An 11,994-nucleotide genomic window follows, 5' to 3' on the forward strand; every position below is an offset into this window, starting at 1 on the left:
CTTAAACAAGGCTTGTCATTTTTAAATGTTATTCGTATTTACAGATGGCATACAATATTATTATTAAGGCACATGAAAGTTCACATGTTCCAGAAGGCATTTCTGCCCAAAAAAACGAATTTTGAAAAAAAAAAAGTTTTATTTTTTTAAATGGCTCTTCTGTGAAGTCGTGACTTGCGACATACGCCTGGTTACCTCAAACGGGTCACATATTTCAGTGCATTTCCGTGATTATAGCTCGATAGTCAGCCATTACCAACCATTAGTTTAACAGTCACATTAATCTGATTGTGAGTCCAAATTATTTCTAGAGATAATAAACATCTAATGATTAGGGTGAAATGATGGGTCAGAAAGCAGCATTTCAGTTGTGTACAATGGCAAGAAAAAGTATGTGAACCCTTTGGAAATACCTGGATTTCAGCATAAATTGGTCATCAAATTTGATCTGATCTTTATCTAGGTCACAACAATAGACAAACACAGTTTGCTTAAACTAATAACACACAAATTATAAATTGTAATGTCTTTATTGAACACACTGTGCAAACATTCACAGTGCAGGGTGGGAAAAGTATGTGAACCCTTGGATTTAATAACTGGTTGACCCTCCTTTGGAAGCAATTACCTCAACCAAATGTTTTCTGTAGTTGTGGATCAGACCTGCACAACGGTCAGGATACATTTCTCTGTTCAAAACTCCTCTTTACAAAACTATTTCAGTTCAGCAATGTTCTTGGGATGTCTGGTGTGAACTGCTCTCTTGAGGTCATGCCATAGCATCTCAAACGGTTTGAGGTCAGGACTCTGACTGCGCCACTCCAGAAGGCGTATTTCTTCTTTTGAGGCCATTCTGTTGTTGATTTACTTCTGTGTTTTGGGTCGTTGTCTTCTTGCATCACCCAACTTCTCCTGCAAAATGTCTTGAAAACTTGGGAATTCATTTTTCCGTCGATGACAGCAAGCTGTCCAGGCCCTGAGGCAGCAAAGCAGCCCCAAACCATGATGCTCCCTCCACCATAATTTACAGTTGGGATGAGGTTTTTGATGTTGGTGTGCTGAGCCTTTTTTTCTCCACACATAGTGTTGTGTGTTTCTTCCGAACAATTCAACTGTAGTTTCATCTGTCCACAGAATATTTTGCCAGTAGCACTGTGGAACATCCAGGTGCATGTTTGTAAACTTTTTTTGGACAGCAGTGGCTTCTTCCGTGGTGTCCTCCCATGAACACTTTCCTTGTTTAGTGTTTTCCATATCGTAGACTCATCAACAGAGATGTTAGCATGTTCCAGAGATTTCTTTAAGTCTTTAGCTGACACTCTAGGATTCTTCTTAACCTCATTGAGCATTCTGCGCTGTGCTCTTTTAGTAATCTTTGCAGGATGGCCAGTCCTAGGGAGAGTAGCAACAGTGCTGAACTGTCTCAATTTATAGACAATTTGTCATACCAATGGCTGATGAACATCAAGGCTTTTAGAGATACTTTTGTAACCCTTTTCAGCTTTATGCAAGTCAACAATTCTTAAGTCTTCTGAGATCTCATTTGTGTCGAGGCATGGTTCACATCAGGCAATGTTTCTTGTGAATGGAAAACTGACATTTTGTGTGTGTTTTCTATGGGGTGAGGCAGCTCTAACTAACATCTCCAATCTCGTCTCATTGATTGGTCTCCAGGTTAGCTGACTCCTGACTTTTGGAGTCATTAGCCTAGGGGTTCACATACTTTTTCCAACCTGATCCGCAACTACACTGTGAATGTTTAAATTATGTTTTCAATATAGACAAGAAAAATACAATAATTTGTGTGTTATTAGTTTAAGCACACTGTGTTTGTCTATTGTTGTGACTTAGATGAATATAAGATTTATGCAGAAATTGAGGCCATTCCAAAGGGTTCACATACTTTTTCTTGCCACTGTAGTTGAAATGACAAAATAGGGAGGCAATACTTATCTCTGTACAGAATCAGTGCGAGCCAGACCACCTCATGTCTCTTGCTCACACTCCCTCTGCTGCTGCTCCTGTGCCTGGTGGAGATGTATACTGTATGGAATACATGCAGATAAGCTCACACACACACACACACATTTTAGTCTTTCTTGTTTGTGAGTCTCTGCTTCAATCTGGGATTGTAACTTCCTGAGAGAATGAGATAAAGAGAGAGATAAAAGGATTATATCAATTTGTAAAATACATTTTTATAACAGGGTTGAAGGCAGTCAATTCAAGAAGTAAACTAAAATGACAATTAAATTGTCAAAACATTTCATTCATTTTCACTGACAAAAAAATAGAATCTATTTAATTAAAAAAATATATATATTTCTGACTTTAAAATTCAAATCACTTCCTGCATTGGCTGCCTTCAATTCGAATTGCACCCAACCCTGGTGTATAAGTAGTACACATTTGTGAATGTGTGCGTGTATATTGCATGACTGACCTCTGCTCCTGTATCCTTTCCTCTTTCTCTTTCATCCTCCTCTCCCTCTCTTCCGCATCCATCCTCTCTTGCTGTATCCCTCTCTCTCACTGCGCTTCCTCTCCTCTGCTGCCATTCTGCGTTCCTCCTCTCTCCTCTATCTGTGGGTGAGAGATGGATTGAGGAAAATGGTCAGAGTCGGGCTTCCGTACAAAATACCCTACTCCCTTAGCTGAGAATGGATAGGATAGATACTGCAATTTTATGCTAGTAAACCTATGATAGGCTTATATTGCTTATACGTATCAAATCCTTTCAGAGGTAGGGGTTCATTTTAGACAGGGCCCCAGTTATTATTTCTTTAAGGAGTTTACATGGTCAGAGGAATGTAACATTAGTTTAGGTGGTCGATGTGGCCCTCCAGTGGTTGAGTTAAGAACTGCACCACCGATCAGTCTCACCACAGTCTCCTCTATCTCTAGATGGTCTTCTGGGTGTGTCAGTCTGCTGGTTGGCTTCACTGACAACTGCCAGGACCCTCTCCTCTGTTACCTCCTCTGTAGAACCTGCACTGAGGAACACATGGGCCTCCTGAGGAAGAGAGAGAGAGAGAGAGTGAGACTGAGATGGAGCCGACAGAGATGGTCGCCAAGCTTCTGGTCCTAAGAAAACTATGCAGTTATTTGTTTTTTTATGTACTATTTCTTACATTGTTACCCCAGAAAATCTCAAGTGTTATTACATACAGCCGGGAAGAACTATTGGATATTAAAGCGATGTCAACTTACCATCATTGTGACCAGGAATACGTCTTTCCCGAAGCGGATCCTTTGTTCGGACCTCCACCCTGGACATGCGACCTTATCCCAGAGGCCGACCCAAAACAACGCTGTCGCCACAGGAGAGGCAGACAGAGCGGCCTACTGGTCAGACTCAGAAGGCGAGCACACCATCCACCGCTTCCTAGCATATTACTCGCCAATGTCCAATCATTAGATAACAAAATGGACGAAATTAGGGTACGAGTTGCCTTCCAGAGAGACATCAGAGATTGTAACATTCTCTGTTTCACGGAAACATGGCTCACTCGAGATACGTTGTCAGAGTTGGTACAGCCACCCGGTTTCTTCACCCATCGCGCCAACAGAAACAAACATCTCTGGTAAGAAGAAGGGCCTTATGGTGTCATCACAACAACATACAGGAACTCAAGTCCTTTTGTTCACATGACCTAGAATTCCTTAAATCAAATGCCGACCGCATTATCTTCCAAGAGAATTCTCTTCGATTATAGTCACAGCCGTGTATATCCCCCCAAGCAGATCCCTCATCTGCCCTGAAAGAACTTCAATGGACTCTATGTAAACTGGAAACCATACATCCTGAGGATGCATTTATTGTAGCTGGGGATTTTAACAAAGTTAACCTAAGATCAATATTCCCTAAATTCTATCAGCATATCGAATGCCACGACACGAGCTGGCAGAATTCTGGATCATTGCTACTCGAACTTCCGCAATGCATACAAAGCCCTCCCGTGCTCTGCCTTCGGAAAATCTGATCGTGAATCCATTTTGTTGCTCCCAGCCTATAGGCAGAAACTAAAACAGGAAACGCCCGTGCTCAGGTCAATACAACGCTGGTCTGACCAATCGGATTCCACGCTCCAAGATAGCTTCAATCATGTGGACTGGGATATGTTCCAGATAGCCTCAGACAAAAACATTGATGTATACGCTGACTTGGTGAGCGAGTTTATTAGCAAGTGCATCGGAGATGTCGTACCCGCTGTGACTATTAAAACCTTCCCAAACCAGAAACCGTGGATTAATGGCAGCATTCGAGCTAAACTGAAAGCGCGAACCACCGCTTTTAATCATGGAAAGGCGACTGGAAACATGATTGAATACAAACAGTGTATCTATTCCCTCCGCAAGGCAATCAAAAAAGCAAAGCGTCAGTATAGAGACAAAGTAAAGTCGCAATTCAATGGCTCAAACACGAGATGTATGTGGGAGGGTCTACTGTCAATCACGGATTGCAAAAGAAAACCAGCCCCATCGCGGACATCGACGTCTTGCTCCCAGACAAATTAAACAACTTTTTTACTTGCTTTGAGGACAATACAGTGCCACTGACACTGCCTGCTACCAAAGCCTGTGAGCACCCCTTCTCCGTGGCCAACGTGAGTAAAACATTTAAGCGTTTTAACCCTCGCAAGGCTGCCGGTCCAGATGGCATCCCTAGCCGCATTCTCAGAGCATGCGCAGACCAGCTGGCTGGTGTGTTTACGGACATATTCAACCAATCCCTATCCCAGTCCGTTGCCCCCACATGCTTCAAGATGGCCACCATTGTTCCTGTTCCCAAGAAAGCTAAGGTAACTGAACTGAATGACCATCGCCCCATTGCACTCACTTCTGTCATCATGAAGTGCTTTGAGAGACTAGTCAAGGATCATATCACCAACAATGACGAGACAGCCTACAGGGAGGAGGTGAGGGCCCTCGGAGTGTGGTGTCAGGAAAATAACCTCTCACTCAACGTAAAAAAACAAACAAAGGAGATGATCCCCCCCCCCCCCCATCCACACAAGGGGGCAGTATTGGAGAAGATGGAAAGTTTTAAGTTCCTCTGCGTACACATCACAGACAAACTGATATGGTCCACCCACACAGACAGCGTGGTGAAGAAGGCGCGACAGCCCCTCTTCAACCTCAGGAGGCTGAAGAAATTTGTCTTGCCATTTAAAACACTCAAACTTTTACAGATGAACAATCGAGAGCATCCTGTCGGGCTGTATCACTGCCTGGTACGGCAATTGCACCACCCTCAACTGCAAGGCTCTCCAGAGGGTAGTGCGGTCTGCACAACGCATCACCGGTTGCAAACTATCTGCCCTCCAGGACACCTTCAGCACCCGATGTCACAGGAAGGCCAAAAAGATAATCAAGGACAACAACTGCCCAAGCCACTGCCTGTTCACCCCACTATCATCCAGAAGGCAAGGTCAGTACAGGTGCATCAAAGCTGGGACCGAGAGACTGAAAAACAGCTTCTATCTCAAGGCCATCAGACTGTTATACAGCCATCACTAACATTGAGTGTCTGCTGCCAACACACTGACTCAAATAAATGGACTTAATAAAGGTATCACTAGTCACTTTAAATAACGCCACTTTATATAATGTTTGCATAGCCTACATTACTCATCTGATATGTATATACTGTATTCTAAACCGTCTACTGAATCTTGCCTATGCCGCACACCATCACTCATCCATGTATTTATATGTACATATTCTATTCATCCCTTTACATTTGTGTGTATTTGTGTGTATAAGGTAGTTGTTGTGAATTTATTTGATTACTTGTTAGATATTACTGCATAGTCAGAACTAGAAGCACAAGCATTTCACTACACTCGCATTAACATCTGCTAACCATGTGTATGTGACCAATAACATTTGATTCGATTTGAGAGGGTGAGAGATAGACAAAGTAAAAGAGATTACATTTCTGACTTAAATGTCAAATAAATATGATTATGAGTAAATCAACGTATCAAAAGGTTGTACGTAAAAAAAGTCTGTCATGTGTTTTCAAGATTCTCTTATCGTCAATTGAGTGATGTTTCATATGGTAATAAAATGTAAATATCAACTGGGCTACTGATCCCTTTCATTTACATAATGTATAATAATAAGCTTATTACAGTAAATGCCAATGGAGCTGTTGAACTACTCCAGTCTCAGTTTTTACTGTGTTGTTGTGGGTCTCTAATGTTCTGTGTTTTACCTTAAAGAAAGTCCTGATGGCAGGAACATGGCAGGCACACTCCCCCTGTCGGAACTCATCCACCTCGTCCCCCACCTACAAAGACCATCATCATCAATTAATATTCTTGTTACCTTGCTTGCCTTGTTTTATAGGTTTTCTCATAAAGGCCAAGCCTTAGATTTACTCGAAGAGCGTTTGAACTTCACGTGTGTGTGTGTCTGTGTGTGTGTGTGTGTGTGTGTGTGTGCGTGTGTGTGTGCGTGCGTGACTAATTAAGTAATGAGCTAGAAATTATTTGATTGTCATCCGTAGCTCACCCAGGCAATGAGAACAATGCAGTGTCCTGTGCCATCTGTGCCTACCCTGCAGAACCCGCAGAGGGGACGACTGGGGTGGAACCTTCCTGCCTGGTCAGACACATCACCTGCTGCAGAAAGAGAGGGAGAGGTATTTTTTTATTTACACATTTGTACCTGCACTAAGTTTGGTTTTTAAGAGGAGAATATAAATACATTAAATGCATGAGCTCATGCAGGCCTATGTGCGGCAGGTCAAGTCTGAGAGATATGACTTGTGTTGATTTCCTAGTGGCCATAAGAGGGCAGATCATAGGTTTTCGGTCATTCATGCTTACCCCCAGAATCCGACAGCTTGAGGTTGTTTGTGATGCCATCATATGCAAACAATGCCCTGTAAAATAGATGGGAAGAAAGAGAATTGGCTCTAGTTCACTATTTCACACAATAATTATCTCATAATCATACAACTGCACAGTGTGTAGGGGGGAAATGATTAGGTATCCAGTAATAAATGATTACAGATCAGATTACAGAACTTTTGTGTCCCAAAGTTGGTAGCATGCACAACGGCATGACTCACAACTAGCATGTACAACTCCTTCTCACCTTTTTAATTTTTTTTAATTTTAAATTTTTACATTTCACCTTTATTTAACCAGGTAGGTTAGTTGAGAACAAGTTCTCATTTGCAACTGCGACCTGGCCAAGATAAAGCATAGCAGTGTGAACAGACAACAACACAGAGTTACACATGGAGTAAACAATAAACAATAAACAAGTCAATAACATAGTAGAAAAAAAAATAATCTATATACAGTGCCTTGCGAAAGTATTCGACCCCCTTGAACTATGCGACCTTTTGCCATATTTCAGGCTTCAAACATAAAGATATAAAACTGTATTTTTTTGTGAAGAATCAACAACAAGTGGGACACAACCATGAAGTGGAACGACATTTATTGGATATTTCAAACTTTTTTAACAATCAAAAACTGAAAAATTGGACGTGCAAAATTATTCAGCCCCCTTAAGTTAATACTTTGTAGCGCCACCTTTTGCTGCGATTACAGCTGTAAGTCGCTTGGGGTATGTCTCTATCAGTTTTGCACATCGAGAGACTGAAATTTTTTCCCATTCCTCCTTGCAAAACAGCTCGAGCTCAGTGAGGTTGGATGGAGAGCATTTGTGAACAGCAGTTTTCAGTTCTTTCCACAGATTCTCGATTGGATTCAGGTCTGGACTTTGACTTGGCCATTCTAACACCTGGATATGTTTATTTTTGAACCATTCCATTGTAGATTTTGCTTTATGTTTTGGATCATTGTCTTGTTGGAAGACAAATCTCCGTCCCAGTCTCAGGTCTTTTGCAGACTCCATCAGGTTTTCTTCCAGAATGGTCCTGTATTTGGCTCCATCCATCTTCATCAATTTTAACCATCTTCCCTGTCCCTGCTGAAGAAAAGCAGGCCCAAACCATGATGCTGCCACCACCATGTTTGACAGTGGGGATGGTGTGTTCAGCTGTGTTGCTTTTACGCCAAACATAACGTTTTGCATTGTTGCCAAAAAGTTCAATTTTGGTTTCATCTGACCAGAGCACCTTCTTCCACATGTTTGGTGTGTCTCCCAGGTGGCTTGTGGCAAACTTTAAACAACACTTTTTATGGATATCTTTAAGAAATGGCTTTCTTCTTGCCACTCTTCCATAAAGGCCAGATTTGTGCAATATACGACTGATTGTTGTCCTATGGACAGAGTCTCCCACCTCAGCTGTAGATCTCTGCAGTTCATCCAGAGTGATCATGGGCCTCTTGGCTGCATCTCTGATCAGTCTTCTCCTTGTATGAGCTGAAAGTTTAGAGGGACGGCCAGGTCTTGGTAGATTTGTAGTGGTCTGATACTCCTTCCATTTCAATATTATCACTTGCACAGTGCTCCTTGGGATGTTTAAAGCTTGGGAAATATTTTTGTATCCAAATCCGGCTTTAAACTTCTTCACAACAGTATCTTGGTCCTGCCTGGTGTGTTCCTTGTTCTTCATGATGCTCTCTGCGCTTTTAACGGACCTCTGAGACTATCACAGTGCAGGTGCATTTATACGGAGACTTGATTACACACAGGTGGATTGTATTTATCATCATTAGTCATTTAGGTCAATATTGGATCATTCAGAGATCCTCACTGAACTTCTGGAGAGAGTTTGCTGCACTGAAAGTAAAGGGGCTGAATAATTTTGCACGCCCAATTTTTCAGTTTTTGATTTGTTAAAAAAGTTTGAAATATCCAATAAATGTTGTTCCACTTCATGATTGTGTCCCACTTGTTGTTGATTCTTCACAAAAAAATACAGTTTTATATCTTTATGTTTAAAGCCTGAAATATGGCAAAAGGTCGCAAAGTTCAAGGTGGCCGAATACTTTCGCAAGGCACTGTACATTGTGTGCAAAAGGCATGAGGAGGTAGGCAATAAATAGGCCATAGGAGTGAATAATTACAATTTAGCAGATTAACACTTGGAGTGATAAATGATCAGATGAACATGTGCAGGTAGAGATACTGGTGTGCAAAAGAGCAGAAAAGTAAATAAACATAAACAGTATGGGGATGAGGTAGGTAAATTGGGTGGGCTATATACCGATGGACTATGTACAGCTGCAGCGATCGGTTAGCTGCTCAGATAGCAGATGTTTAAAGTTGGTGAGGGAGATAAAAGTCTCCAACTTCAGAGATTTTTGCAATTCGTTCCAGTCGCAAGCAGCAGAGAACTGGAAGGAAAGGTGGCCAAATTAGGTTTTGGCTTTAGGGATGATCAGTGAGATACACCTGCTGGAGCGCGTGCTACGGGTGGGTGTTGCCATCATGACCAGTGAACTGACATAAGGAGGAGCTTTACCTAGCATAGACTTGTAGATGACCTGGAGCCAGTGGGTCTTGATGAGCAAATGACCATAGCCAAGCCAGGCAGAGGCTTGTGCCACCCCACCACTTAACCCCAGAATGGTCCACCCTAGAAGGGGCAAATGCGGAAGGGAGCTGGGTATGAGGATTATGTTCATGTAATAGAAACAGTTATATGCAGGTGTGCTATTAGCCGTGTGTGTGTGTGTGTGTGTGTGTGTGTGTGTGTGTGTGTGTGTGTGTGTGTGTGTGTGCGTGCGTGTGTGTGTGTGATCTCTTGGATCACCTGTAATCCAGATCAAGCCTAATATAATGGGGGGCCTTTTCTGTCTGTGTCCCTGGAATGCATTCCGTAGGGCAGCCTCTAGATCAGAGAATGTTCACAGGTCAAAACCTAAGGACCCAAGCACCCACTGGATGTAGCGTAGTGTTATGTCTCACCACACTGTTGTTAAAGTTCAGCAGTTTGACAGTTTTACGATTTGAATAACAGCCCAGTCATATAGAGCCTGAATGTTCAGAGAGAGACATTGATTTAGAGGCCAGACCACGGGAGCAGAGATGCTGAGATTGAATTTGGTGGAGGAGGAAACATGGGAAGCAAGATAACTCCAATCCTCTTCTGAATGGTCTAGCTTTTTATCTGGATGTTCTATCCACTTGGGAGACGGTAACGTCTCGTTTCAGCGCCACTCGTCTGACCAGTGCATTTTTAGCACTTTAAATAAACACAAATATAAGCCTTGTTTAAGCACTTCTCACACATACTGTGTAAATACAGTAGTTTAAGCTCTATAGGTTTAGAGGCCCATGTAACTACTTAAGGCTACTCAGCCAATCTTCACCATTCTACAAGTTAAAGCCTTAGTCGTTTAGACAGAATGTATAAATAGAAAATGCTCCTTATGTAGGCTACATCCAACTAAGTTCACCCGATTTGTTCAGACCTGAGTATGACAGGATGTCTAGCAAGGCTAATTTGGTTCAGACAGACAGACAGACAGAAATCACAGCAGGGATCAGCAACTCCTACCAGGCTGGCCTAATGGGGGGCTATGAATCAGACTGGCATAAAACTAAACACATATAATTTCACTCAAATTACTTAAATTTTGGCCATACCATCAATTAAGTCACCATAGGGCATAGCACTAGTCATACTGTATATTATTAGTCTGTGCAAAATGTCCCCTGGCCTATAGTCTCCTATTCACTACATTGAAATGCACATTGTGTAGGTCTGATGACTTTTAAGGTTTGAAATTAAATTAAGGTTAGAAATTAAGTTAATCAGTTCATGTTGTGAGTCGGCATATGACAATGATACAAGACTACCCAATACAAAGAGCTGTTAAAAGACTTTAGACCAGTAGGGGCGCGATACATACAGACCAGTCATATTGTCTTTTAACTGACCATGCCTTCGCTGTAGCAGAGTGGCGCAGCGGAAGCGTGCTGGGCCCATAACCCAGAGGTCGATGGATCGAAACCATCCTCTGCTAAAAGTGATTTTTGCCACCTCAATTTATAGTAGGCCTACTTTATAAAACTTGTTGAACAACTACAAGGACGACACGTTATACAACATATGCAAATCAATGCTAAAGTATGCAAATGCTATTGTATAGGTTATGAATAAATATTGTGTGTAATCATACCAATTATGGACTTGGGTTCAGAACGTCCTCTTTCGCGGTCAGCAGAGAAAGGCTGTAGAAGTCTAAATTAATTGTTGTATTTTATAACGGTAACTTTTCAATAGGTTAGTTGCTTCATCAACTCGTCTGTTCGCAGCACGTACAGGCTAAACACACTTGGCACACCCACTCACTATATTCCACAAGAACATGCAATATTGCAATGTTTTGTATATGTATGTATGTCTTCTAAAATGTTGTGAACCTGTCGTTTGATCGCAGCTCATGAGAGAGATTACTGGTATTTCATTGGCCACTCATCCAGCTCAGCGTGTGTGTGTGTGAGAAAGAGAGAGAGTTGGTGTTTTGCTGTGAATGTTTTGAATTTCCCCTGCCTTTGTGTTTGTGCACCGAAATGGCTCTGAGAAAGAATTGTGGCACCGTCTGCTGGTTAATGTTGGTAAATTCAAAGTGGAGGTGAGACGCCTTTTGCTCAGCAACCGCATGTGCCACCAATTTGAAGGAAATAATGTTGCTGCAGCAAAAGGTACAATTATTGAGTGTGTCGTTCTAGAACTAAGAATTTCATTGAACTTTCTTGAAGTGAGCATTCTTTAAAGAATTGTGTGACAAATGCGGTAAAGGAGTCACTGAGGCGCAGGCCGTTCCATTGACCAGATTGGTGCACATTCAATAAATCTGATCTAACAAAGTGGATATACCTGAAATCCATCATTATTTATGTATTGAATGTGTTGTAGCCTAAAATGTGGTTACTTAAGTCTGCTATTTGGCAGTTTTTACGAAGTTGTCCCTTTTTTCAGGTTTAGAAGAAGTGACTGCTAAATGCTAACTCCCGTTCCTATAAACGGTTAGCATAGCTAGCATACAAAAATTGGTAGTGGTAGTCAAAATCGTTTTTAACTGTAATGCAGTTGATTGGTGAGATGACATGAAC

At 41.9% G+C, this 11,994-nt stretch overlaps 1 non-coding gene across 1 annotated transcript; it reads left to right on the plus strand.

Annotated features, from left to right (window-relative positions):
- Window positions 1–10,829: 10,829 nt before the first annotated feature.
- On the plus strand, window positions 10,830–10,901 carry trnam-cau (transfer RNA methionine (anticodon CAU)). The gene has a single exon. It is a non-coding gene; the product is annotated as a tRNA-Met (tRNA).
- Window positions 10,902–11,994: the final 1,093 nt, after the last annotated feature.

The sequence above is a fragment of the Oncorhynchus mykiss genome, chromosome 29 (genome assembly GCF_057628025.1).
Source record: "Oncorhynchus mykiss isolate SJ-2025 chromosome 29, ASM5762802v1, whole genome shotgun sequence".
NCBI classification, from domain to species: domain Eukaryota; kingdom Metazoa; phylum Chordata; class Actinopteri; order Salmoniformes; family Salmonidae; genus Oncorhynchus; species Oncorhynchus mykiss.